The 26,638-nt window shown below is 33.8% G+C and overlaps 1 pseudogene; it reads left to right on the top strand.

The window, feature by feature from the left end:
- Nucleotides 1–12,672: 12,672 nt before the first annotated feature.
- On the top strand, nucleotides 12,673–13,864 carry LOC148544764 (uncharacterized; annotated as a pseudogene).
- Nucleotides 13,865–26,638: the final 12,774 nt, after the last annotated feature.

The raw sequence follows: 26,638 nt of genomic DNA, 5'->3' as shown, positions 1-26,638 counted from the left end.
TACGTGCATCATTCCAAATGCTTTGATTAAATAAAAAATTCATCATAGCAACCAAATAAATCACAAAATCAAAGGCAAACACTAGTTTAATCCCAAATCCGAAAATAAAATTAAGCAGCAATTAAACTAATACGACATGAAAATTATATTGTGATAATGAAATTTCATTATATCAAAAATTGGAAGAAAATATAGTAGAAAATTCAAATACTCACCATCGGTGTTAGGTTTGAAGAGAAGAAAAAGTCGTTGAAGGAGGATTAGGGTTTATCCTCGTAAAAGAAGGAAAGAGAAGGAACAGGACGGGAGCAGCGATGCTTGACGACGACGAGAGTGATGGAAGTCCCAAAGGTGTTGATGATGGAAGAATGCGGTGGATGAAGGCGCTGAGGAGAAAGGTTTGGAGCGTGAATAGAGAGGAAGATGACTAGAGGAAGATGACTGTGAAGCTCTCGTTTCGAGTGTGGATCGTTAGGTTTAACTCAAAATTAGAGGGAGAGTTAGGTTTAACTCAAAATTATCGACGAAAAATTTTAAATTACAGACGAAAAATCTGTCTGTAATAATTTAATAAAACGCAACATTTTATCTATTTAATTACAGACGGATTTTCCGTCTGTAACCATTTTCTACAAAAAAAATAATTTTTTCGACGGAATTATCGACGGATTCTCTTTTCCGTCTGTAATTTATGCTAATTCATTTTTTTGTTTTCCGACAAAAAATTCCTCTGAAATTCTGTCTGTATTTTCGTGGGATAAAATCGGTCAGAAATATCCGTCTGTAATAACTAGTTTTCTAGTAGTGTCTTCTCCATCAAACCGTCAGTTTAGAATGAAAATAACCATCCACATATCTAGTAAAATGAATATCTAGCAGATTTTATTGTATCTACTTAAATCTAATCCAAATTAAATGAGCATCCACTTTAGAATGAAAATAACCATCTAGATACCTAGTAAAATGAACATCACATCCTGAAAAGCAAAAGAAGAAGAAGAAGAAGAGGAGGAGAAGGAGAACCACATCGGCGGAGGGAGGATGGCGACGAGACAGCCGCAGTGGTGCATGGGAAACACACGCGATGGCATCACTCACACGGCAGCAGCCGGCAGCGGCACCGCAACAACTCACAGCACGACACCATAGCAATGCCGCTAGGAAGAGTGGCGCGAAAATAGCAAGACAACAACTGCAATGGCAACACTTCTATACACATGAATAGGAAAGACAGAGGCACCACGAGAAGGTGATGGAAACGAACAGGTGTAGCTGCGTTGCGTCTGCAAGGACTGCGAGGAGGGGGGACAGCAACGTTCTGCTGTGTCTGAACAGAATGAGACGGAACGATGGTGTCTAGACGGCTGTCGCTGGCGACAACACCGAGTTGTTGTGGTGGACTAGAGATAAAAGGTGTATGGTATGTGACAGACGTAGGACAATAAAAATTTGAATTAATTTATTTTTTTTTATCCATTGTTTACATTGTTTATAATATACATTGTTTTTTTATATTTTTTCATATCCAAAATACATTCCGTAAAGTATATAAAATTCTACTTGTTAGATATACAAAGCTGTTTTATTTTCCTTTAATTTTTCCCTGAGGATATGGAAAAAGTAGTAATGTATCGATATTATGTAATATACTAAGGTAGTTGGGTTATTTTAATTTTCTTCTTAGTCACATTATTCCAAAAATACTATATAATTTTGTTGAATTAAAAAAATTAACGAAAATAATGGGATGGTAAACGAATGAAAGAAAAAAATTTTACTAAACTAAAAACAATGATAATTATCCTCCTTTATTTTCAATTTAACTTTAAAATTTATAATTTACATTCAACACTATTGACTTTGAATTAAGAGAGCGAAAAATTAGATTGATATATATCCACTAATAAGAAAGAAACGTTCCATCACTTATCTCGTACTCCCAATAAACAACACATTGCGGCTACTTTTTCATAGATAATTCTATTGTATTTCTTTCATTATTGTGTCTCATATGGTGCTTCAACCTCAATTTTAGTTGTACTTGTGCACATGTACGTAGACCAAAAAAGAAACACTAAACGACGCTATTACAAGAAATGATTAATAAACTCAATGAAGTTTCTTCAACACCATGTCATCATCATCAAGTACCACTGATAAAATATTATTTTAGTTTTTTAATGTTTAAATTGAAGTCTAATTTAATCTCTAAGATTTCAAGCGTTCTATTTTAATTTTAAAAACTTTTAAATGTCTTATTTTAGTCTAAAAAAATTTTAAACGATTTAATATTGTTCCATCATTAAATTTAACACAAATAATTTGTATATTTAAAAGTCAACAACATTCGATTTTAATATGTAAATAAAATTAATACACCAATGATCATTAATATAAAAATTTTTCCTTTAATTTTAAAACGCGATGATGATTGATTATTATTAGGATTGGGAGTTTTGTATAAAAAATTAAAAAAAAAGAAGTATTATAAAAAAGTTTAGTTATATTTTTTTAATATATGAAAAAAGATATAACTTAACTAATAACATTATTAATATAACGTTCACATTACTCATTCCATTAATTATTAGTGTCAAATTTAATGATAAGACTATATTGAACATATTTAAAATTTTTTAAAACAAAAATAAAACGTTTAAAATATTAAAAAACAAACTAAAATTTGACTCAAAGATTAACAACACCAAAATAATATTTTACCCCATAATATTATTATTTGTCTTCTAGAATGGTTTGAAGCAGTCAAATTCAAAGATCATTGTTGTTAAGTGGGAAGCTTTGATATTTGCTTTGATTTTATTTTATTGGAACCTTCACTTAGTGCGAAAATTACTTTATTATAGATTTTATATTGGTTTTCTCTTCATTAATTATCCAATTGTTTCAGTAAATTATATTCTACCGATTTGTCAATTTTATTACAAAAAAGTTAACTACTTCAATTCAATTGGAATAAGTCCAAAAGATATTAAGTTTCTTAAAACTTATTTATTTGTAAGTCTCTTTAAAGCCTAGAAGAAGAATTAATTAATTAATTAATTATTTGTATGTGTGTGTATGTTTTTTTTTTTCTACTCAGTTTTCTTCGGTCTGCCGTCTAAGAACAAAACTGAAGCAGGCCCTATCATATCATATCATCCTTTTTCGTTTTTTCAACCAACTGGGAGGCTGCTGTTATAAAAAGAAAAGGATAAACTTTCTTTTCTTATGGCCAACTCAATTCGCCATAATTCTAAAATGATAGATAACATATCAGAATCACTTATGAAAATACATTGGCCCACCTCCACTTTTGATCGAGCTATACTTCTTGAATATAAATCTAGATATCGGAGTACAAATGGTAGTAATTATTTATCCAAAAACAAAACGTAAGTTGTTTTAGGCGTAGAAGCACATAAATAATGGTTTAGCGAACAAGAGTTAATAGATAGCTAGTGTAAGCTAATCTTTTATTATTTTATATTAATATATATTCTTTTGATGTGTTAGTAAAAATTTTATCAATAGACTTTTTGTTATGTGAGTTTCTATATTGTTATGTACTAATCTTTGACTCAACTTAATTTTTTGAGATTTTCTTATTTGAAAAATTAGTTGGGTAAAAAATAAAAAGTTATAACTAATTTTTTAAAAGAAAAATGTGCACTGCACGCGATAATTTTACTTTTTATTTTTTCATCTAAAAAGATCGATCGTTATTTTTTATTAAAAAATATTATTTACCATAACATGGCCTTTAAAAAAGAGCTAGAGACAAAAAGAAAGAGATAGTGTGACTTGTGACCACTACAAGAAAAACACCCATTTAGGTACACTTGAAAAGTGTAATTAAAAGTGAATCTTAGGCTACGGCTACGCTTTTTGGGCTACGGCTACGCTTTTTGGAGTGATTCCTATTCGGCCGTTGCCTATTCTCAAAGGCTACGATTTTCTGCATCAAGGACTACGCTTTTGGCATTTAGGAATAGGCTACGCTTTTCAAGTGATGCTGTCCAAGACCAAAAGCTACGCTTTTCAGCTTTCATTTTTCCAGAATAGGCTACGCTTTTCAACGCTACTGCATCACTTGTAAAGCGTAGCCACATTGTATACCATAGCTACTTTTTATAAGCGTAGCCTTAGGTCCCTCTTTTTTTTTTGTATACTATAGCTACTATATATAAGTGTAGCCTTAGGTCCCTCATTGTTTTTTTTTTCTATATATATATATATTCTAATAATCTTTTTTTCTAAAACCTAATATTTAGTAATATGATTATATATATAATCCTATTTTTTTTAATTAAATTAGTCAAAAACTATAAAATAAAAATAAATACATAATAATACCATACAATATTCTTTAAATAATAAAAATTATCCTTTAACAAAATATATTTATAATGAACTAAAAATATTGAGAGGATCATAAATGAGTATTCATACATTTCACACTAAATTAAACATACCCATATCAAAATATACATTAGACCACTTAGAATTTACTACTAATAAACTATAAAAAACCAAAATATTGTATCCTACATAAGTATCTTCTAATAAAAGTTATTAATCTTCTGATAGAAGTGAAAAAAATAAATTGATGTCAAATAGAGCACCTAACATCTGCGACTGAATTGAACATATATTGAAGCAAATTCTTGGCTTCTCCCATTGAGCAACTGAATCTGGCATCCTCTATTCGTAAAGGCCCGCTCTCGTTTTTTTGCCTCGGAAAGCTGAGAAGTCATTGCCACAAGTGAATTAGATGATATGCTTAACATGCCTTCAAAGAAAAGAGTGTAGGTGTCTCCATATGTCAGCGATCATTAGTGACATAGTAGTAAAGTTAACTTACCAACTTGACTCATAGTGATATCTTTCAAGAACTAAATTGAAAGTATTGAATCTTTAATCAGTTTAATGAACCATATCGACTTATGTGTGATTTTTGATAATCCAATTTAAATATTATCTCGTGAATCAAGTCACGTGAGACCAAATAGGTTAATTGACACTACTTACCAATACCTTCAATGATAGTTTTTCATCACTTAGAACAGGCAATTTGCTTTCGAAAACTAGCTTTGATACATCAGGTACCTTTGATGACCTGCATTATTATCCAACAACTCATATATTTTGTCACTTTCTCCTAATAAAGGAAGAAACAAATATGAATGATGATGATTCATTAGTTAATAGTATCTAGTTTCATTAACAAAGAAGGAAGTAGAAGTAGAAGTAGTAATAGTTGTAGTAGTTGAGGTTCCATTTCCATAATTTGAAAGACGGAAATAAATTGGTGTTAGTTCAGAAAGTTGGTCATTTGCAATAGCCAAAATGCCAAATGGTCCAAAAGCCCTTCTCTCAACTGCACCAACTCCACACCCTTCAATATTTAGAGTCCTCCTTATTCACAATCCCTTCTGATCCCAACAATTCTATTTCAAATTCAGCAAATATGTCCAACTAAACAACAATAAATAAATAAATAAATAAAAATCAGGAAAATGTAAAGTAAAATCATGATTACTATGAGATACAAGTTGTAACAATGCAACCAATAACTATGGAAAAATCCTGTGTTGCAGGGCCAATGTGTAATGGCACTATTGTGCCAGGTTTAACCAATAATTCTTTAAATTCATCACTGCTAAGTCTCAAGCTCTCTATTTCTTCCACTGGCTATTGAAGCAAATTAGTTCCAGTCTTTTTGTCATACAATACTGTTCACGAAATAGTCTGATTCTAGCACCCAAAACATAAACATTTGTGGATTAGAGATTCTTACTAATTAAAGTAATTTACCCATCAATATATAAGATTAAATTACAATGTGTCAAACTTTCAAAGTTGACTCTTTGTGCTACTAAAGTACTTGTTTTCTATTTTCTTTCTTTTCCTTTTGAATTCAAGCATTATCATATTGAAATTGGTACAGTAGGTCAGTAGCACATGTTTGAAAGTGCCATTTGAAACTTGAAGTAGATTCACAAAAATCAGGACTGAGAATTATTAGATAAACATTACCAATCAAGAACACATAACACAACATAAGGAACCAAAAAAAGATAAACATTACCAGACACTTAACATCGATAACACGACATAAGATCTTCGACGGAAGATTGTATTTGGGAGATTTCTGATTCTTCATCTGCCTCAAATGTTGTTCTGTAGGTTCTGGCAACTACAAAAGAAAAAAAATTAAAATTATATAACACTTACTAAACCCCTTAAGGCTTAAATTTGAAAGCATACATAGCACAAAAATGGAAAAAAATGAAATTCACAAACAAAATCAAAAACAAGGTAAAGAATTGTATATCATACCAATTCAATGTGACCCTGAGGGAAATAGAAAACTCTGTCTTGAACACAAGGAACATCCATTAATGGCCCTGCACACAGCCTCCGTAGCTCTTAAACAAATCATCACCAGCCCCATCTGCCACAAAACAAAACACAAACATGTTGGAAACTTTACATAGTTTTTTCAGACCAAAGTTGGAAACTTTTTTCTCTCATTTTTGCATTAAGCTCTTCCTTAGTAATCTCCATGTTCACAAGGCAAAAGGGTCATTCACTTCATATTGAAAAATTAAAGAAAAATATTAAAAATGAAGGGTCCCAACAACATTAGTCAATTGCTAAAAGAACACAGACATTACTCTTTTTCAGCTCAACACTCACATTAACCAAACATGGTAACAACAAAACCACATGAAAATAAATAAATAAGTGGGAGATATTGAGCAGAGGAAGAGATATTATTAGATCCATTAAGACTTAAAAGAGTCAACCATAGTCTCTTGAAACTTAGCTCCAAGATAGCCACTAGAAACATGGAACCAGTTATCCAATAACAAATAGTTTGCCACAGTACCCAGAAATATATAGATAATAATAAGAGACAATCAAGAAGACACGAAAGGAGAGAATGAAGGGCACATACCTCATTTTGGATCCTGTTGCATAAAGATTCAACCATAAATAAACAGAGAGGCTGGAGAATTTCAAAGACGGGATCAATCAAGTCAGTTTACCAACTTCTATTTGTAAGAAATCCCATTTCAATTTGGTTTCCTTTCTTATTAACAATAGAACCAACTTTTCCACCAATAAAAGTCCTCGACTCATATATATCCACCTGATCGAGAGCAATTAGAAGTAAACATACTAGATAAAATGCATTAGCTAGAATATCCTAATAAATTTAACACCATAATTGTGTTAAAAAATTGACCAAATCACTTCCCATTGCTTCAAAAATCAAGTTTACCATGTACACCATAACATCCAATTTCAAAATAACATTTTCTTCGTTCCATACTGATAAGTCACTTTGACTTTTCACATATATTCATAAATCAAAGTATCAAAATGACTTATAAAATATGAAATGGAGGAAGTGTGATATTAAAGATTAAAGGAGCTGAACCTCGTGTCCTTGATCCAAGAGTTCCACTGTAGTTGACATGCCAGAAAGCCCAGCTCCAATGATGGCAACTTTCAGCTTTGGTCCTCGATAATGTTCTGGCTCCGGCGAAAACAGCCCTTTTGGCGTTGGCAGGAAACCATTTCATTTGTCAAACTTACAGCTCAGCTCAATTACTTAATAACTAAACCTGGTAACATGGCAAACCAGATCCATTCATAAGCTCACACCACTCCCCTATGATATGTGTTGCGTACTCAGGTTTGAGACTTGATTAGGGTCAATAGTGGATGAGAACTCTTAATATTTTGTGTATAGCTCTGTGTGTAGTATAGGTGTGTGTTGTAATATTATAATACTCAAAATTATAGGCTATCCAATTTATGACAAAAAAAAAACATAAATAGAAAACTGAAATATAACACGAGTAACATGGTGAATATACAGCTAGCATACATAGTAATTTAAAATATTTAATAATTGGACTTAAGATGTTCCAGCGAATTGTGTGCTAAGATAAGCTTGGTCTTCAAGGAAGAACCTGGCAAGGCCAAAGTCTCCAATCTTGGGATGAAACTTATGATCAAGAAGAATGTTGCTTGCTTTGATGTCTCGGTGAACAATTCTTAGATGTGAATCCTCATGAAGGTACTGCAATCCCCTTGCCATGCCTAGAACAATTTGGAACCTAGTGCTCCAATTCAGGAATCGATCAGCATTGTTCCCTGCATGAGGGGAACATTCAAAGTTTTAATTTGCTCTGTTTAACCAATCCTAAGCTCTTGTGGGAATTAAAAAAAGAAGGGATACCATATATGAAGAGGTCCAAACTTCTGTATTCACAATCCTAACCATCCTTCACAATCCAATATTCACCCACAGACACAGAAATTCAGCAAAAATTAATGAAATTGAAAGTTCAAACGCTCCCATTCCCTCTCTTCCAGTCCAATACAACTTCTAAAATTTATTGTTACCTGCAGAGACATCGAAATTGAAATTGAAATGAGAATAATGAAATGAAAGTTGAAGAAGGAGAGAGAGAGATAGAGGTTGGGAGTACGGACAAGAGCACGGCGAGCCCGAGCTGCGGCGGCGGCTTCAATCGACCCCAGGAGCGACGACGGTGCACGGCGGAACAGCCTCCTCTCTTGCGTCGCATCTTCGTCCTCTCTCTCCATCTCGTCTGCAAATCGTCTCTCTCTCCCCTCCGGGCTCCCTGCTCCGCGACGGCAATGGCGGCGGCTGCAGCGACGTTGCGGTGGTGACCCCCTCTCACTCTCTATTCTCTCGATCACGCTCTCTCATCTCCGTCTCCCTCCTCTCCTCCCTCTGGTTCACTCTTTCTCTCAGATCTGGGTGTGTGTGTGTGTGTGAAAGGGGGCGTGGTGGCAGTGGTGAGTGATGGTGAGAATGCGTGTGAGTGTGTGGGTGTGTTAGGGTTAGGGTTTTGAACAATTAATTCGAAGGTGATTTGCGAAGGTGAGGGGCGAAACTTTTTTCTGATCAGATGGCGAAAGTGAGGGTATTCGAAGGTGAGTGTGATTTGGTGATAAGGAAAAGAAAAATTACTAAGTGTTTAGGTGCATTTGGCCTAGATACGTTAGGCTACGCTTTTAAAGTGCACTCAAAATATAACAAATATGTTACTCTTTAAAAGCGCTTTTTTTGGTATGAAAAGTATACTCATAGATATCAACATAAGGCTACGCTTTATAAGTGATTTCTATTGTATCTAAGGCTAAACTTTTTAAATGATGCCACAATTGTGTTTCCTATTCTCTTATAAGAGAGGAACACGGAGAAAAGCGTAGCCTATTCTATGAATAGGTTACGGTTTTTAAATGTAGCTTAAAAAAGTGTGATTGAATGAGTGTTTTTCTTGTAGTGGACGAAGTGGAGATAGAGGTGATGGTGGGTGTGACTATGGTGAAGAAAGGTGATAGTAATGTTGAGGAGGAGATGACATTGCATTTGATGAAAGAAATGGTGTACTAATTGCTGAAGAAGAGAAAGGAGGGAAGAGAGAGAACGTTAGATGATGAAGATAGTTATAATAGGGATAATTAGGAAAAAAATATTTTGATCAACTTCGATTATCAAAAAATTTTATAAAAGCATAAAATTAAATTTTATTTTGCTGAAGATATGGAGACTCGAACCCGCAATCTCTAAGTGAGTATGGAGAAACTATATCATTTGAGTTATAACTAGTTGGCAAATTAAATTTTATATTAAACTATAGAAATTGGTGAAAGAGAGGCTTCACTCTCATCAAACACTATTAGATGAGTCTGAGAACAAAAAAAAAAAAGAAAGAATGGACAAAGAGAAGGAGGTGAGAAGAGAGATGGTTCGAGAGAGAGAGAAAGGAAGGAAAGTAAACAGAGAACCAATATTGAAAAGGTGAGTTCTATGGTGCCTAAATTGCCTAACTTTCCTTTTAAAGTAAAAAATAAAATGTTTAAAATAAAAAGTAAATCATGTAAAATTTATTAAATATTATTTATGTACCTTTTTTAGTAACTTAGGTACAAAGTGATAGGTACCATAGCATTCACCTATTGAAAAGGGGCTGAATGAATTCTCAAAGAAAAAGTTAAAAAAATACCTTAATAGCTATTGTATATATATGTACATAATAACAGTAATTGAATAACTAATTTGCCGAGGCATTAGGGGTAACAAACCAAATGCCAACTAGCGCATAATTAGCAACTTATGACTCAACATATACCCTCAAACTAGGGATGTGGATGTTTAGAAGTCCTAGTTTGGAAAGATTAATCGCAAAAGGACCCGATGGCAAAGCTTTTGTCAGAAAATCTATGAGCTGATTGGACGAGAAGACTGGCATCAAGTGAGTGAGGCCGGAAAGGTGCTGATTTCGAGCGGTGTGGCAATCCACCTCGATATACTTTGTGCGTTCGTGAAAAATAGGATTAGTGGCAATGTGAATAGCGAATTTATTGTCACAAAAGAGAGTAATGGGCTCTGTTAGGGGCAGTCCAAGGTCGTGCATGATGAAAGACAGCCATTGAGCTTGGCAAGTAGCCAATGCCAAGGCTCGATATTCTGCCTTGGAGGAGGATCTAGCGACAGTGCTTTATTTCTTACTCTTCCAACTAATTAAGGAACTTCCAAGATAGAAGCAGTGGCCAGTGATAGACTTTCGAGTATCTGCACATGTTGCCCAATCGGCATCAGCAAAACCAGTGAGCTTGAGGTCATTGTCTGCTAAAAAAAAAAAAACACCAACGGACGGGCATCCTTTTAAGTATTTTAACATATGAAAAGCTGCCCGCATGTGCTCATCAGTTGGGCAATCAATGAACTGACTAAGTCGCCCCATAGCATAAGCAATGTCTGGCCGTGTATTAGTTAGGTATAATAGTCTTCCAATGAGCTGTCGGTAAGGAGTGCGATCAGGTAGAGCAGTGCCACTATTTCTTGACAATTTGGAAGCACAAGTGTAATCCATAGGCGTGCTAACAGGTTTGTAATCTAAGTACCCAAAATCTTTGAGGATGTCAAGCGCATATTTTCTCTGACATATGTGAATTCCTTTGGAGGATCTGGCCACTTCCTTTCCTAAGAAATACTTTAAATCACCCAAATCTTTGATTTTAAACCGCAGATCAAGTAACCTTTTGATTCTATCAATTTCATCCAAGTCATCACCAGTCAAAACCAAGTCATCAACATAAACCATAATGATGGTAACCCCCTGAAGAGTGATTTTTGTATATAAAGAGTGATCTGATTCAGATTTGGTGAAGCCCGTAGTGGTGAGAATTTCAGTCAACTTTAAGTTCCATTGTCGACTCGCTTGTCTCAAGCCATAAAGAGATTTTTGAAGTTTACAAACTGAATCTGATCATATATCCGGATGATCGAGCCCAGGAGGAAGTTTCATGTATACTTCCTCATTCAAATCGCCGTGAAGGAAAGTGGTGTTAATGTCTAACTGTTTGATGTGCCACTGCTTGGCCGCGGCTAAGGCCAATACAATTCTCAAGGTTGTCATGTGAACCATTGTACTGAATGTGTCTATAAAATCAACTCCTTCTATTTGGGTAAACCCTTTTTCTACAAGCTAAGCCTGGCCTTGTAGCGTTCAACGGTACCGTCGGGGTGAAGTTTGACCCAAAACACCCACTTGCAACCTATAGGTTTCTTACTAGCAGGGAGTTTTGTGATGCACCAAGTTTGATTTTGCTTCAAAGCCTCCAGTTCACTATGAATGGCCACTCTCCAGCAAGGATGAACAATTGCTTCCTCATAATTTCTAGGCACAACAGTTGTAGCAATAGCCAAAGAAAAGGACTTGTGTTTAGGACTAAGTGCATCATAAGACATATATTGTGATATTGGGTACCTGCAAAGAGAATTGACAGTAGATGTTGTGGTATGTATCTTACAATGGTAGCCCTTATGGTATGTTGGCATTTTCTTTATTCTTGAAGATTTTCTTACTTCAATTGGGGGTGTTGGTGTGTGTAATGAAGAGTTGTGCGCTGGCTGAGGTGTGAATGATGCATGAGTAGTTTGTGATGCATGTGACGAAATGGGACTCGGGAGATTGTTGTTTCCACTTGTAATGTTTGGAGATGCAGTTTGTGCAGGATTGGATAGCAAAGGGTGCCACAAGTTAGTAGTGTCATCAATAAAGGGGTCAAAGATATTTTGATGCAAGTTGGATGCAAATTGAGGTTGGTCATGTCCATGAGAATGATCATAAATCACAGAATACGGAAAGCAATCCTCATAGAAGACAACATTTCTTGAAATAAAAATGTTTCTAGAATTCAAATAAAAAAAAGTATTAGGGTATTTTTAAACTTTTTGTTTGAGAATTCATTCAGCCCTTTTTCAATATTGGTTCTCTGTTTACTTTCCTTCCTTTCTCTTGCTCTCGAACCATCTCTCTTCTCACCTCCTTCTCTTTATCCATTCTTTCTTTCTTTGTTATCAGACTCATCTAACAGTGTTTGATGAGAGTAAACCCTCTCTTTCACCAATTTCTACATGGTGCGGTGAACGTGGAGGAGAGGTGAATCTCCGATCAACGAGACTGAGGACAGAAGGCTCGGGATTTGACGTTCCAACAGATTCATCGATTCTCACTTGTGGCCTCTCACTTCTTTGTTCTTTCAAAGAAAATCTGCAAGTTCTCAACTATTTCAATTCTCGATCCTTGAATTTCAATTTTCAATTCTTGACCAGTAATGGCTGATAATCAAGGAGCAAGTTCTAATCCATTGGATGCTCAGTCAATTGCAACTTTCTTAAGCCAAATCTCAACATTTCAAGCTCAGATGGCAAAGAACAATACCAATCCAATACAAGATCTGTCCAGCCCCTATTACATTCATCTAAGTGAAAATCCTGGTAATCCTTTAATCTCAATTACTCTCAATGCTAGCAATTATGGTTCGTGGAGTAGAGCAATGTTATTAGCTTTGAAAGGAAAGAACAAATTGAAGTTTGTAGATGGATCTCTTACAAAATAAAATGAGGATGATACACTATTTGAGGCTTGGGAAAGGTGTAATATATATGTAGTATCCTAAATCAATTTGTCATTGAGTCCCGAAATATTAGAAAGCGTGGTTTGGAATAATATTGCTTCAGAGCTTTGGAAAGATTTGAAACATTGATATTATCAGGGAGACAAGTACAGAGTGGCTGAACTTCAGGAAGAATTATTCTCTATGAGGCAAGGCGATTCGAATGTGACTGCATATTACACCAAATTGAAATCAATTTGGGAAGATCTAAACAATTTTAGACCGATACCTAATTTCAAAACATGTGAATTTTTGTGCTCATGTGGATTGGATGTGATACGACAATATAGGCGTGAAGACTATACAACTCAATTTCTTCGAGGTCTGAATGATCAATACTCCATCATGAGGTTGCAGTTGATGCTTATGAACCCAATGCCTGACATAAATGCTGCCTTCTCAATGTTGACTCAGCAGGAAAGACAATTTGGTGATACTCAAGAGTCAAAAGTTTTCTTCAACAAGACTAATTTCGGACTTCAGCTTAGTGATGAGAGGAATCGAGGCAAAGGCAGAGGAAGAGGCAGGTTTCAGGCTGGGGGAAGAGGCAGAGAAAACCGAATGCAATGCACATTCTATGATAAAATAGAACACACAGTGGATACATGCTATAAGAAGCATGGCTTGCCCCCTCATCTTAGGCAAAGGCAAATTAGCAGCATCAATTACATGGCTGCTGAACCACCAGCTGAAAAAAAAAAGTGATAAATTCAATCAGAGCAATCTAAGCAATGACCAAAAGGAAGCTAGTAATTCACCAAAATTTGATCTAACTTCTCACTAAAAGGAAGCTATCATCATACTTCTCAATGAAAGAGAGGCTTCACTCTCATCAAACACTGTTAGATGAGTCTGAGAATAAACAAAGAAAAAATGGATAAAGAGAAGGAGGTGAGAAGAGAGATGGTTCGAGAGAGAGAGAAAGGAAGGAAAGTAAACAGAGAACCAATATTAAAAAAGGGGGCACGGATTCTCAAAAAAAAAAGTTAAAAAATACTCTAATAACTATTGTATATATATGTACATAATAACAGTAATTAAATAACTAATTTGTCAAAGCATTAGAGATAACAAATCAAATGCCAACTAGCGCATATTAGCAACTTATGACTCAACTTACATAAATATTAGTAATAAAATTAAATTAAATTAAATTAAATATTAGAGATATTTTTAAATTTTTTAAAAGTATTAAAAATAAAAACATACTTTATCCTATCTTTGTTATAATGAATGTTTATTTTTCTATACAAAATATTATGCAAAAACCATGTTAGAGGTGTAATTAACTAACTCTCATTAAATTTTATTGTGCAAGTCTAAAGGAAGAACGTTAGAAGATATAAGACGAGTGAAATACAAGAAATAATGAAAGGTGAGAAAATACATGAATAAGAATCAAACTTGATTGATCGAGAAAGAGAACGATGAATCCTACTTTTGTATTACAATCAGGTTGTAGTATATACATGTACGAAGTTGCATAAAATATCCTCACTTTTTAAATACTCTAATTTATAGTGACACCAATTCTTAACTTTAGTTTCACAATATTTTAAATTGAGTTTTGATAATTAATAAATTTAAGAGAAATTATACATAACAAAGAATCTGTCTATTTGTAGTAATTTTATTTTTGTCAATGGTTTATAATTCCTATCAAATAATTTTTAAAATTTTTAAAATTTTTAAAATTTGAAATGCCACGAACTCTTTTGTAAGAATTTTTGAAATTTTTATAATTTATATTAGTCTAACAGTTTTAAATTATTTTTGTGATAGTTTAAAATTTTTCACAAATTAATTTTTTAATTTAATAAAAATTAACTATTTTATAAAATTTTTAATCTTTCACAGACTTTGTGATTATTTATTTATTTTTAATTTCAAAACATTCATTAATTCTATTTCATTTACATACTACTCAAATTAAAAATTTATTTTTTAATATTAAAATTTAAAAATTAAATTTTGTATAACACAATAATTTCTCAATAAAAAAAATGATAATTTCTCAATATAAGATAATGTAATTATTTTTCTCTTTCTCTCTATATATATAAAAGTTCTCAATGTCAATGATTCTAAACATAAATCTATATGGTATAATTCTATATAATTATTACTATTTTTTTAAAAAAATAAAATAAAACAACTTCAATGTTTTAATATTATCTAACTATATAAAAATCTCAAATATTTATCTTTTAATATCCCATATTATAACCAGATAATCTCCTAACATTAAATAGAATAATAGACTTACTCTCAATATCATTACTCTTAGGGGTGTCTATGGATCGGATCGTATCCGCAGATCCGCGGTAAATATCCGCATCCGATCCGAAAATTGCAGATATGATCCGATCCGCAAATTGATCGGATCGGATCGGACCCGATCCGCACCATTTGCGGATCGGATCGCGGATATCTGCTCTACATCTGCGTATCCGATCCGCGGATCCGCAGATCCGCACTATAATAATTAAAAAATAAAAAAGATATATATGTTTGGTATTATATTTACTTGTTTGTATGTTTTAGTTAGTAATTATTATTCATATATTATATTATTTTATTTTTGTTATTTAGAGAGAGTTTGATTAAAAAAAATATTTTAGGAATAAATAAGTTTAAAAGTATGAAAGAAAAATTTTTATCGAATTCTTTTACATAGAAATATGATTAAAAAGAGAAGGTTTAATTATGCGGATATATCCGATATCCGATCCGATCCGATCCGCAAATGTGCGGATCGGATCGGATCGGATCCGGCACTAAAAAGTGCGGATATCATATCGGATTCGCGGACACATAGAATAATAGACTTACTTTCAATATCATTACTCTATATGTAAACATAAAATTAAGTAAAAATTTCAATAATACACATCACATTATTGCAATAACAGCAGCATCAATAATGCATATCAATTAGATTTCATACAGAGGCGTAGCAGCCTCTAATTATTACTATCAATGTATTTGAGCTTTGGTTAAAATTTCATGGATGAATGCATGCGCCTGTCAAGTAACTTTTACCACTTTAATTATTATATTTTTATAAACTTATCGCAACTGCAAATGTATTGTTGTCTTCATGAGGCTGCTATATTAATGTTGCTTGCTTTGATGAATTATAGTTTCTTGTATTGGAAATGTTTGGTAACCAAAGAAAATCAGCCAAAAACAGCCATAACGTGCTTTAATTACCCATGTTGCGATAATTAATTAATGTTAAATAAGACAAGTTCTGACTGTTTTTTTTGTCTATCTAACATACCTATTTTTTTATCATATATATATATGCAGCCAGTGGAGAGTGATGATTTATTTGTTAAGACTCCAGAAGAGAACTTACACTTGTGAAGGAGAGTAGAAGTAGGCATGCATGTGTGTAAGTATTTATGCTAGCTACTCTTTTTTTTGTTAAAAAGGATACACGAAAGATAGAAGAATACTTACTCAAAGAGAAACTTAACATATTGATCACATAGCTAGTTAGTGGATGGACACTTCCACCAAGCACAACAGTTTTAGTAGCATCATTTTCAATAAATCACAGAAGATTTTCATGGCTGTGTGACCTAGTCTCTTAGTCAAAGATAGAGAAGCTTCACACAATTCTGTGCAGATTTTACCTTTAAAAATTGTCTCAAGATGCATCATATACACCCCCAAGGTGATAAGAAGAAAACAACACATAAAGAACATAAAAGGAAAAGAAAAGTGCTGTCTAAAATATAAACTTAAGCATATGAAAATAAGTGCCACAGGCCACAGGAGACCATCATGCCTGAACTATTATGTACACTAAACTTAGGAAGGAAAAAATTGGCAAGAAAATTATAAAGCTTGATATATTTCTTAATTTTTCATACAGCTCCCTTATGTTTTTCAAAACCTACACAAACCTCTGAGAAATATATTAAACCCACATTGAAATACTCATGAGCCAAAATTGATACGCTCGTACTATTGATAAGTGCACCAAATCGTATCAAGTAATATCACGTTAAGTAGATATCGTTTCCATGAGGATTAACGAATTAGGGCAAGTAATGTCTAATTATATCTTTAATTAGATCAATAAGAGGGAATTGGTTCGTGACTTGGAATAAGAATAGTGAAGAAAAAAGTGGAAGGATAAAAGAAAGCTTAAAGAATTTGAGAGAAATTAAGATAGGGAATGTTAAAGACTTTGAGGATGCTAAATCTTTTAGGAATAATAACAATTGCATTTTCAAAACTTTAATCCATACAAAAAAATTTTCATAGCAAATCATTTATAATCAAATTCCAATGTCTTGGCAATCTAATTCTCTAAACTTAATTAGTCGTCAATGTCTTGGTCAATTAATCAAGAGAAGAGGTTAAGAACAGTTTTAATTTTAAGCCACATAATTTTTAAAAACTATCTCTAGATGAATTAAATGTCATATATTCAAGAACTAATTCTAAAATCAGTGAAGATTATGAAAAGTGTTTCAAGCTAATTTCAATATTCAATCTTTCCAAAGTAATAAAGAAATCTAAAACATATTAGAATATCTCTCAATACTTCTAATAATTATTGGTGAAGAACAAAACTCAATTTTGAAAGAGAAAAGAAGCATAAATCAAAATAAAGAAAATACTTGCATTATTAATCCATAAAAATAAAACATAGAGGATTAATTACTCATGGAAGAAAAAAAATAACTAAACTAAGAAGAGAGAGTGATTCGTGTGATGTATTATTCTCCCTCTCTTATGAATCTTGTTAATTTATTTATATCTAAGTCCTAACTAAAATTCAAATTCAAAAATTAATCTAATGTTATCTTTTAAAGAAAAAGGTAATTTATTTAAATTTAAATCTAAACTAATCCTAATCAACCAAATTTTTATCTTTTTAGAAGAAGCCTAATCCTTTAAATCTTGAATTTTGAATTAAATTGAAACTTCCTGACAGTTAGTTATGTATTGGAATTGGGATTTTCAAAATTCTAGGATTGTAAAATGCACTTGGAGACAGGCTTGGAATCATAGAGTTGGGCTTGAAGCAATTCTTAGAATACTGGGAGCAAGAGATGCATGTCCATGTCTTGGAGTTGGGCTCCACTATGTGAAACTGAAGTGGAGTTGGGCTCCACTTTATGGAGCCAGGCTTGGTCCCCCTTTTTCTTCACTTTGATGCACAAAGGAGTTGGGCTCCATTACTTGGAGTTGGCCACTTTGGTCTTACACTTTCAAGCTTATTTTTGTGTTGATTTTCATCCTAATTTACTTGATTTTGGCCTGAAAACATAATTATTTCAAACACCACTCCAAATATGTAATTAGTTATCAAAAACATCATTAAAAAACATAAAGATTTTATTCAAAAACTAAGAAAATAAATAAAAAATATGCTTAAAAAGTGGTTATGATGACGTGTCATCAAAAACAATTTTTCTCAAACATTTCCTATTGAAAAGAGGTTGCACGGGTTTGAAAATGATAGAATATCATGTGGAAAAAGCAGGAACTCAGAGGGGAGGTTGAAGTAGCTACTAATTCCCACTACCCATCTTGGATTCAAATTAGATAATCAAAATATGTAATCAAACTCACATTCCAATCAAGTATTGTGACATATTTGTTCCTTTTATTTGTTTTACCCATCACATGCCTCAAAACCAACACATTCTGTTAAGTAGATTTGGATTTTCTCTTTGGCAGTGTCTAATAAATACGAGCTGTGCATCCCCGGAACTAGAAGTTAAAAATGTTAATAGTGAAGTGAATTGAAGAATTGTGAGTTTTGAAATGGAAAGGTAGAATGGGCAATATTTTGTAAATCAACTATAATACATATTGCATCATCATGAATCATATTTATGTAAAAAGAAAACTAGTCATTTATAGAAAAGATATTTACCCCTAGGCTAGAAGAGATCCTGTAGGACTCCATGCACAAGCACACACCTAAATTGATCGTAAACAAATCCATTAATAGTCAGTCTAACAGAAAAAATAGGTAATGAAAACAAGCTTTCAAACAAACAAAGCATTTATAAAATTCTTCAGTTCTGAGGTATGCCTTTCCAAAATTGTCACTTCTGTTCTAGAAAATTCACCTGGTGTAGATGCTGATGTTATAGTAATATCTATTGGTTCTGGTCTTGTTACAGTGAATGAAAACTTCATTATTCCAATACATCAATTCTCGAAGACACTGTTCCAAGACAGGGGCATGAGTGTCTCTACCAATTTGCAACATACAGTTAGATTCGATCCGAAGTTGAAGGAAACAGAAAGAAACACACATGTACCTGTAAAGTCGAAAGAGCTATTGTTGAGGGCCATTGATAAACCTAAATTTTGTGGTTTATCTTGTGTTAAATTCAGAGGATTTTATTAATTTATCCCACATTTATTCACTAAAATAGCATAATTTTGTAAATTCTCCCTAATTTATGCTTAAGAGTGAAAACATATTTTTTAAGCCTTAAAATCGTTAAATTTAATTCACTTTAATTCCATTCATTACCTTGATATGTTTGTTAAGTGATCTCAGGGTTTATAAGGTAAGAATTGGATGGAAGAAGTGAAGAAAAAGCATGCAAAGTGGAGAACTCACGAAGAAATGAGCATTTGGAAGATTCAAGACCACGCGCACGCGTCACCCACGCGTACGCGTCACCCACGTGTACGCATGACACTGGTCACGTGACCAACTTAAAGGCAATATGCTAGGGGCGATTTCTGAGCTCAAGGAGGCCTAAATCCAACTCATTTCTGATGCTTTTGAACCAAGGATTGGAGGGGGATGAATCAAGTAGTCATGTTTAGTTGTTCATCATGTTTTAGGTTAGAATTCTAGAGAGAGAAGCTCTCTCTTCTCTCTAGAATTTAGGGTAGTTTAGGTCAAATTTTCTTAGATCCAAGTTTTAATTCTTGTTTTTAGTTCAACTCTGTTTATATTTTATTGTTCTATTGTCTTGATATTTTTGGTCTCTTTTGTTAATTTATTTGTGTTGCCATTTTTACCTTCATGAACCCTTGTTGGATTTGTATTTTCTCTAATGCAATTTTATATTTCCATATCTTTTTATGTTTATCTTAGTTGGTATTGTTGATTGCTTATTTGTGATTAGTTATGGTTTTCATTAATTCTTGCAATCTATGATGTTTACTTTTATTGCACTCTAGGTGTTTGATAAAATGTCTTCACTAGTTATAGAGTAGTTTTCTCTACTCTTGGCCTAGGCTAAGGGAATTGAGTGACCTTGAGTCATTAGGGCTAATTGGATTAGTGATTTGGGTCCCTTGTTGATCAAATTTGATACCCATTAACACTAGCCTACTACTAAGTCAATTAGTAGCTAGGTTGGGACTTATGGGTTGATATTGATCAAGCCTATTTGACATACTTCAAGCATAGAAGTAGACTTGATGGGTTTGGTCCCTCATAATTGTCAATATATGGTTTGTAGACAAGGATGGTGATCTCAATTTCTATGCCTTAGCCAAGAGTCCTTTTTGTCATTTAATTTCTTTTTTTATTGGTTTAATTGCTTTTCATTTAATTCCTTGCCTGCTTATTTACTTTCTTGCTTTTATATTTTCTTGTTAATTGCCATCAAAACCTCCTTGTTTCTTCATAGCCAATAATTGAGCACTTCATTGCAATTCCTTGAGAGACGACCCGAGGTTTGAATACTTCAGTTTAATTTTATTGGGATTTGTACTTGCGACAAATAAATTAAACTTTGATTGAGAGTTATTAGTTGGTTTGGAACTATGCTTACAATGAAGTTCTTTTCTATTGAAAAATTCTAGACCAACAAAGCCATCTTTGACCATTTGTTGTGCTAACTAAAATTTATCATGTGGAGTACATAACTAAAATTTGGCAAAGCCATACATTCTAATTACATTGATTGTAATAACAATATACGATATACAAAAATTTATCCGATTTTAACTAACAGTGAGTTAATAAAATAATTAAGAGAATAAACAATTCATCAAACACTTAGAATGCTTGAGAATTTGAAACAATGTTCATCAATTAAGAGATAATAAAATTCATTGAATGTTATGTCATGTAGCAAAGCATTCAGAATCTAAGAATGAAAAACAAAGAAAACAAAAAGAACGGAAAAAGAGAAGGAGAACTAGAAACTGAGAATGAGTGGAAAGAAGAGCGTACAAAAGGGATAGAATGCCGATGGAGAACACGAGCATCATTGGCGGAAGAGAATTAACCAAAGAGGTGCTTTCTCTCAATCTCAGAGGCTTAGGCATTGCGATTAGGTCTGGAAACGCGTTGATGAAAGAGACACCTTGGCTCGATCTCAGTATCTTTATGGCAGAAGCAGAATGGAGATGAAGTCTAGCGGCAACGATGGCGGCAGAGGCAGTGACGGAAATGGCAGTGGAGATGTCTATCGCGAGCTTAGGATTTCAGTGAGTTCTCACCTCTCTGTTCTTTTTCTTCGAGTGTTTTCTTGGAGTTTTAACGAGTTTTGATTATATGGTAATTGATAATAGGGGGATTTTATTGTTAATTATTTTGTGAGAGTTTATCAAAATTTTACAGATAAAATATATCATGGAGGATTTTAAAAACTCTCTCTAAACAACACCCACAAACATATATAAATCTTGTAGTGATAGGGGGACAATTCAAAGACCAACCAGCGTAAACAACAACCTAAAAAATTAATTAATTATTAAAATCAAAATTTCAATTAATTAAAATAATCTGGTTGTGAATTTGAATTATTAGGATTAAACAACGTAACCTACTATCGCGTGTCCTCTCCTTCCCGTCGTCACTAATGAGCGGATATTTTATACGCTTTTTGGCATCATTTTCATATAGTTTTTAGTATGTTTTGTTTAAGTTTTATTAAATTTTCATAGATTTTAGTGTAAAATTCACATTTTTGGATTCTACTTTGAGTTTTTGTGTTTTTATGCAATTTCAGGTATTTTTTGGCTGAAATTGAGGAGCTGGAGGAAAAGTTTGATTCAGAGGCAGAGAAAGCACTGCAGATGCTGTCCGGATCTGACCTCCTTGACCTGGAAAGAGCTTTTCTGGAGCTACAGAAGTCCAAATGGAGCGTTCTTAATAACTATGCAAAGCTAACATCCAGAGCTTTCCCGAAATATATAATAGTCCATACTTTGCTACAGAATTGAAGGGCCAAAACTGGCGTTCAACGCCAACCTCCTACCCTATTCTGGCGTCCAGCGTCCAAAGGAGAAGAGACCAGCGTCCAAAACCCATAAAGGACCCCCTAGCCAGCGTCAATGCCCTAGAGGCCTTCTAGCACTTGGATCTCAATCAAGCTCAACCTAAACACTCACCAAGTGGGCTCCAGAAGTGGATTTTAGCACTAAAAGACTGTTTTACCCTTCTTATGTAATACTTAGTCATTAGTTTAGTATTTAAAGACTTTTACACCTCTCACCAGAAGGAGGAGGACGCACACTTTACATGTTTATCATTGTATTTTCTATTAGTATGAGTTTCTAAACCTCCTAGGTTGAGGGGAGGAGCTCTGCTGAATTTTATGGATTAATAAAGTACTACTCTTCTAATTCAATACATGTTTGATTCTCTATTCTAAGATGTATATCCGTTCTTCATCACTACGAATGCATTGAACCGGTACAAGGTTATCTCATTCTACAGGGGCTCAGAGTGAGTCTTTTATCGGATAACGATGAACCACCAGCTTGATCATACATCTCTTAGACGACTAATCCATGACTTCGTTGGGGACTTCTCGAGACACCAGTTCAGCCTAGGTACGGGGAGATTAGAGTCTTTGTGGTAGAGGCTAGAATCAAAGTTGCAGCATTCCCTGATCCGGAAGATTCGATCTTGTCTGTGACGTTTTGAGTAAGATCACTAAAGAGAATGAACTGCAGGAGCTTCACCTTCAATCAGAATGGATCTGCACTAACCCTGGGGTTCAGATTTGGAGGAGTATTGGCGACTTCTCAACCGGCGTCGAATTCCTATCTTATCTTTTCTAATTTCAATTTTCAAAATCAAATCTTTTTTCAAATCTTATCTTTTTCAAATCTGTTTCAAATCTTTTCGAATTCCTATCTTATCTTTTCTAATTTCAATTTTCAAAATCAAATCTTTTTTCAAATCTTTTTAACTTCTATCTTATCTTTATAAATTTCAAATTTTAAATTCAAATTTTTTCTAGTCTTCTATCTTATCTTGTTTTCAAATCTTTTCTTTATTAGTTACTTGTTTTCTCTTTCTTCTTTTTCAAAACTTCCTAACTAATTCCTCTCTTCTAATTTTTGAAAATATCTTCTCTAATTCTCTCTCTTCTTTTTCAAAATTCATCAATTAATTTTCAAATCTTTTTAGTTAATTAACCTTTAATTTTGAATTTAATAAATAAATAAAATAAAAAAAATATTTTAACTCTTGTTTCAAAAATATTTTTACATCTAATTTTTGAATTCTTCTCATCTCTTTATTCGAATTCTTTTTCTCCTTCTTCTATCTTCATTCTTCTTTCCTTTCTTCTTCACATCTCACAGGGAGTCCTCTGTTCTTGAACATAGGGCTCCAATTCTTCTTCTTTCTTTTCTTCTTTTTCTTGTTTATGACTAGGAACAGAGATAAAGAGCCTCTCTTTGAACCTGATCCTGAACCTGAGAAAACTCTAAGGAGGCGTTTACAATAAGCTAAAGTACAACACTCCGGAAGAAATCTCTCATAAAATTTCGAACAAGAAGTTGAAGACATTGCAGACAATGCTAATAATGGAGGAGATGTAAGAAAGGTTCTTGGTGACTTCACCATGCCTACCTCTGACTTCTTTGGCAGAAGTATCTCTATACCCGCCATTGAAACTAACAACTTTGAGCTTAAGCCTCAGTTAGTTTCTCTTCTGCAACAGAATTGCAAGTTCCATGGACTTCCACTAGAAGATCCACATCAGTTCCTAGCTGAATTCTTGCAATTCTATGACATTGTTAAGACCAATGCTTTCTTCGCCAAATTCTTTCCTCCTCAAAGGATGAGCAAAATTAGAGTGAAAGTTCAAACCTTCAGACAAAAGGAAGGTGAATCCCTCTATGAAGTTTGGGAAAGATACAAGCAACTGATCAGGAGGTGTCCTCCTGACATGCTCTCTGAATGGTCTATTCTAGAAATTTTCTATGATGGTCGGTCTGAGATGTCCAAAATATCATTGGACAACTCTGCAGGTGGATCACTCCACTTAAAGAAAACGCCTGCAGAAGTAAGAGAACTCATTGACATAGTTGCAAACAACCAATTCATGTACACCTCTGAGAGAAACCTTGTGAATAATGGGTGATGGGTTGAAATCAGATTCCAACACCTAACACACCGACAAGTGTACCGGGTTGCATCAAGTAGTAATTACTCACATGAGTGAGGTCGATCCTACAGGGATTGAAGGATTGAGCAATTTTAGTTAGGTGGTTAGTTTAGTTAAGCAAATAGTTGATGATTTGAGTGAATTGTAACCAATAGAAGTTAAATTGCATGAAACTAAAAGGGAGAGGGAGAAATGAGAGTAAATTAAAGAGCAAAAGAAGTAAAATAGCTAAATCTTAAAGTGCAAATAATGTAAATGACTGAAACTTAAATTGAAAGAAATGTAAATAGCTTAAGCTTAGAGTGCAAGAAATGTAAATTGCTTGAATAATAAAGGGGTATGGGATGCTGGGATTTAGAATTTAACAATAGATAGTAAAGAAGATGAAGTAAGTGCAGTAGATCTAAACAGAATTGGAAAATTGCAGTGAAGAACAAAACAGAAAGTAAATTCAACTCAATTGTAAATGCTAGGAAAGAAATTCAAGCTCTCAGGGGATCAATGAGACTAGAAAACAAGTCTAGATCTCAATTCCTTCCTTGATCCAACAGAGAACAATTTGCAGAAGAAATGTAAATGGAACAACAAAGAAAACTTAGATCCAATTCTTAGAACAATTGAGAAGAGAGGTAAAAGATGATTCTCAGACTTTGAATCAATGAAGCTCTTCAATCTCAATCCAAATTCCAAGAACAGATAGCAAGAGTTGCAAAAGAAATGAAAATAAAGACAGAAAGCTAAGTCTAATTCCCAATCCTTAGAATTATGTAGAAGAAAACAAGATGAATTGCAGATCAAAGATTGAAACAAAATTCCTTCAATCTCAATCTCAAATTCCCAAAACAGAAATGCAAAAGTAAGAACAAGGAGGAGAGAACTCAGCTCTCAATCCCAATTCCCCAATTCAAAAATAAAATTCAAAATAAAAGAAAGTTCAAAAGTGAAAGTAAAGGTTCAGCCCCCAGGTCCTCTCTAAATCAAACTAAGTCCTATTTATATACTTTCCATTTTTGATCTTCAGAATTTGGAGTGGGCTTTCCATTTGGTGAAGAATTTGATCCAATTTGGATTTTTAATTCAAATTGAACCCATGGTGCAGCTCCCAGGGAACTGCTCGGTTAATTGAACCAACGGAGCGCTCAAAGTCTTGGCCCAGGCCCCTCAATTTTGTTGCGTCTAAGCCTTCCTTGTGGGTGCCTTCATAGCGCTAAGTTAACAAAGTTAACTCAGCGCCCTTGGTGCTTTGAGGTTCTCAGCTTCGAATCCTTGTGAGGCCACCTTGGCTCCTTAATTGATGAAACTAGTGCTCAGTTAACAAACTTCACTGAGCTCCCTTTTGTTTTGGTGGGAGCTTCCTTGTTCAAGCCTTGCTTGCATCATTTGTGGCCAATTTTCTTTATGAAGAGTTGTAGCGTTCCTCCTTGCCAGCATGGGTTCGAACCTTGGCTAGTTCCTTTTGCCAATTTCTTTTGTGGAGTAGCACTTCCTCTTATGCCTCATGTGCTTGGTTTCGAAACTTGGTGGCTTCACTCTTTGATTTTGTGCCTTGATTTTCTTTTGGGTGAGGCACGAAAAAGTTAACTTAGTTAACTGAGCGCCATGAGTTTTGCCTTGTGAATATTGGTTCTTTGGGCGCTCAGTTAAGAGAGTTCACTGAGCGCCATATGCCTTTGCTTCCTTGGCCTTGTTTGGTTCATGCACCACGCTTTTGTTTACTTAGGTCACGCTTTCCAAAGCGTGGCCTAAGGTCCAAAGCATGCTTTATCTTTAAAAGCGTGCCGAAAATTCCTTTTTCCACCATTTCTTCACCTACAAGTAATCAAAACAACCAATCAAAGCTTCAACAAATTCACAAAGTTTATAAATCATTCAAAAACCAACTAATTCTAGCTTAAACCTCATGATTTAGTGTCAAATAAAGGATGGTTGATTGATTCAATAAAACCATGCAAATCCACTCTAAATTACTTACTTCTAATGCAAGAAAGTGCATAAAACCTAATGAAACAAGTGAAAAATGCTTGAAAAGCTAGCATAAGATGACTTGTCATCACAACGCCAAACTTAAACCTTGCTTGTCCCCAAGCAAGCACTAAACATAAGAGAAAATGAAATGAACCAGAGAAGTATACATGTCCTTATTTAGCAGATAATTGAACTTGGTTTATGGGGTTTTATGCAGACAAATGTAGCTCATTTATTCTTTGCTGACATATAAGAAATGTTTCCTCAAAGGTTCACTAGAGTTGCTGCTATAATGCCTTGCTTTT

The sequence above is a fragment of the Arachis ipaensis genome, chromosome B9, assembly GCF_059453495.1.
Source record: "Arachis ipaensis isolate K30076 ecotype BB chromosome B9, ASM5945349v1, whole genome shotgun sequence".
Taxonomy (NCBI): domain Eukaryota; kingdom Viridiplantae; phylum Streptophyta; class Magnoliopsida; order Fabales; family Fabaceae; genus Arachis; species Arachis ipaensis.
This window is presented reverse-complemented; position numbering and strand designations above follow the sequence as displayed.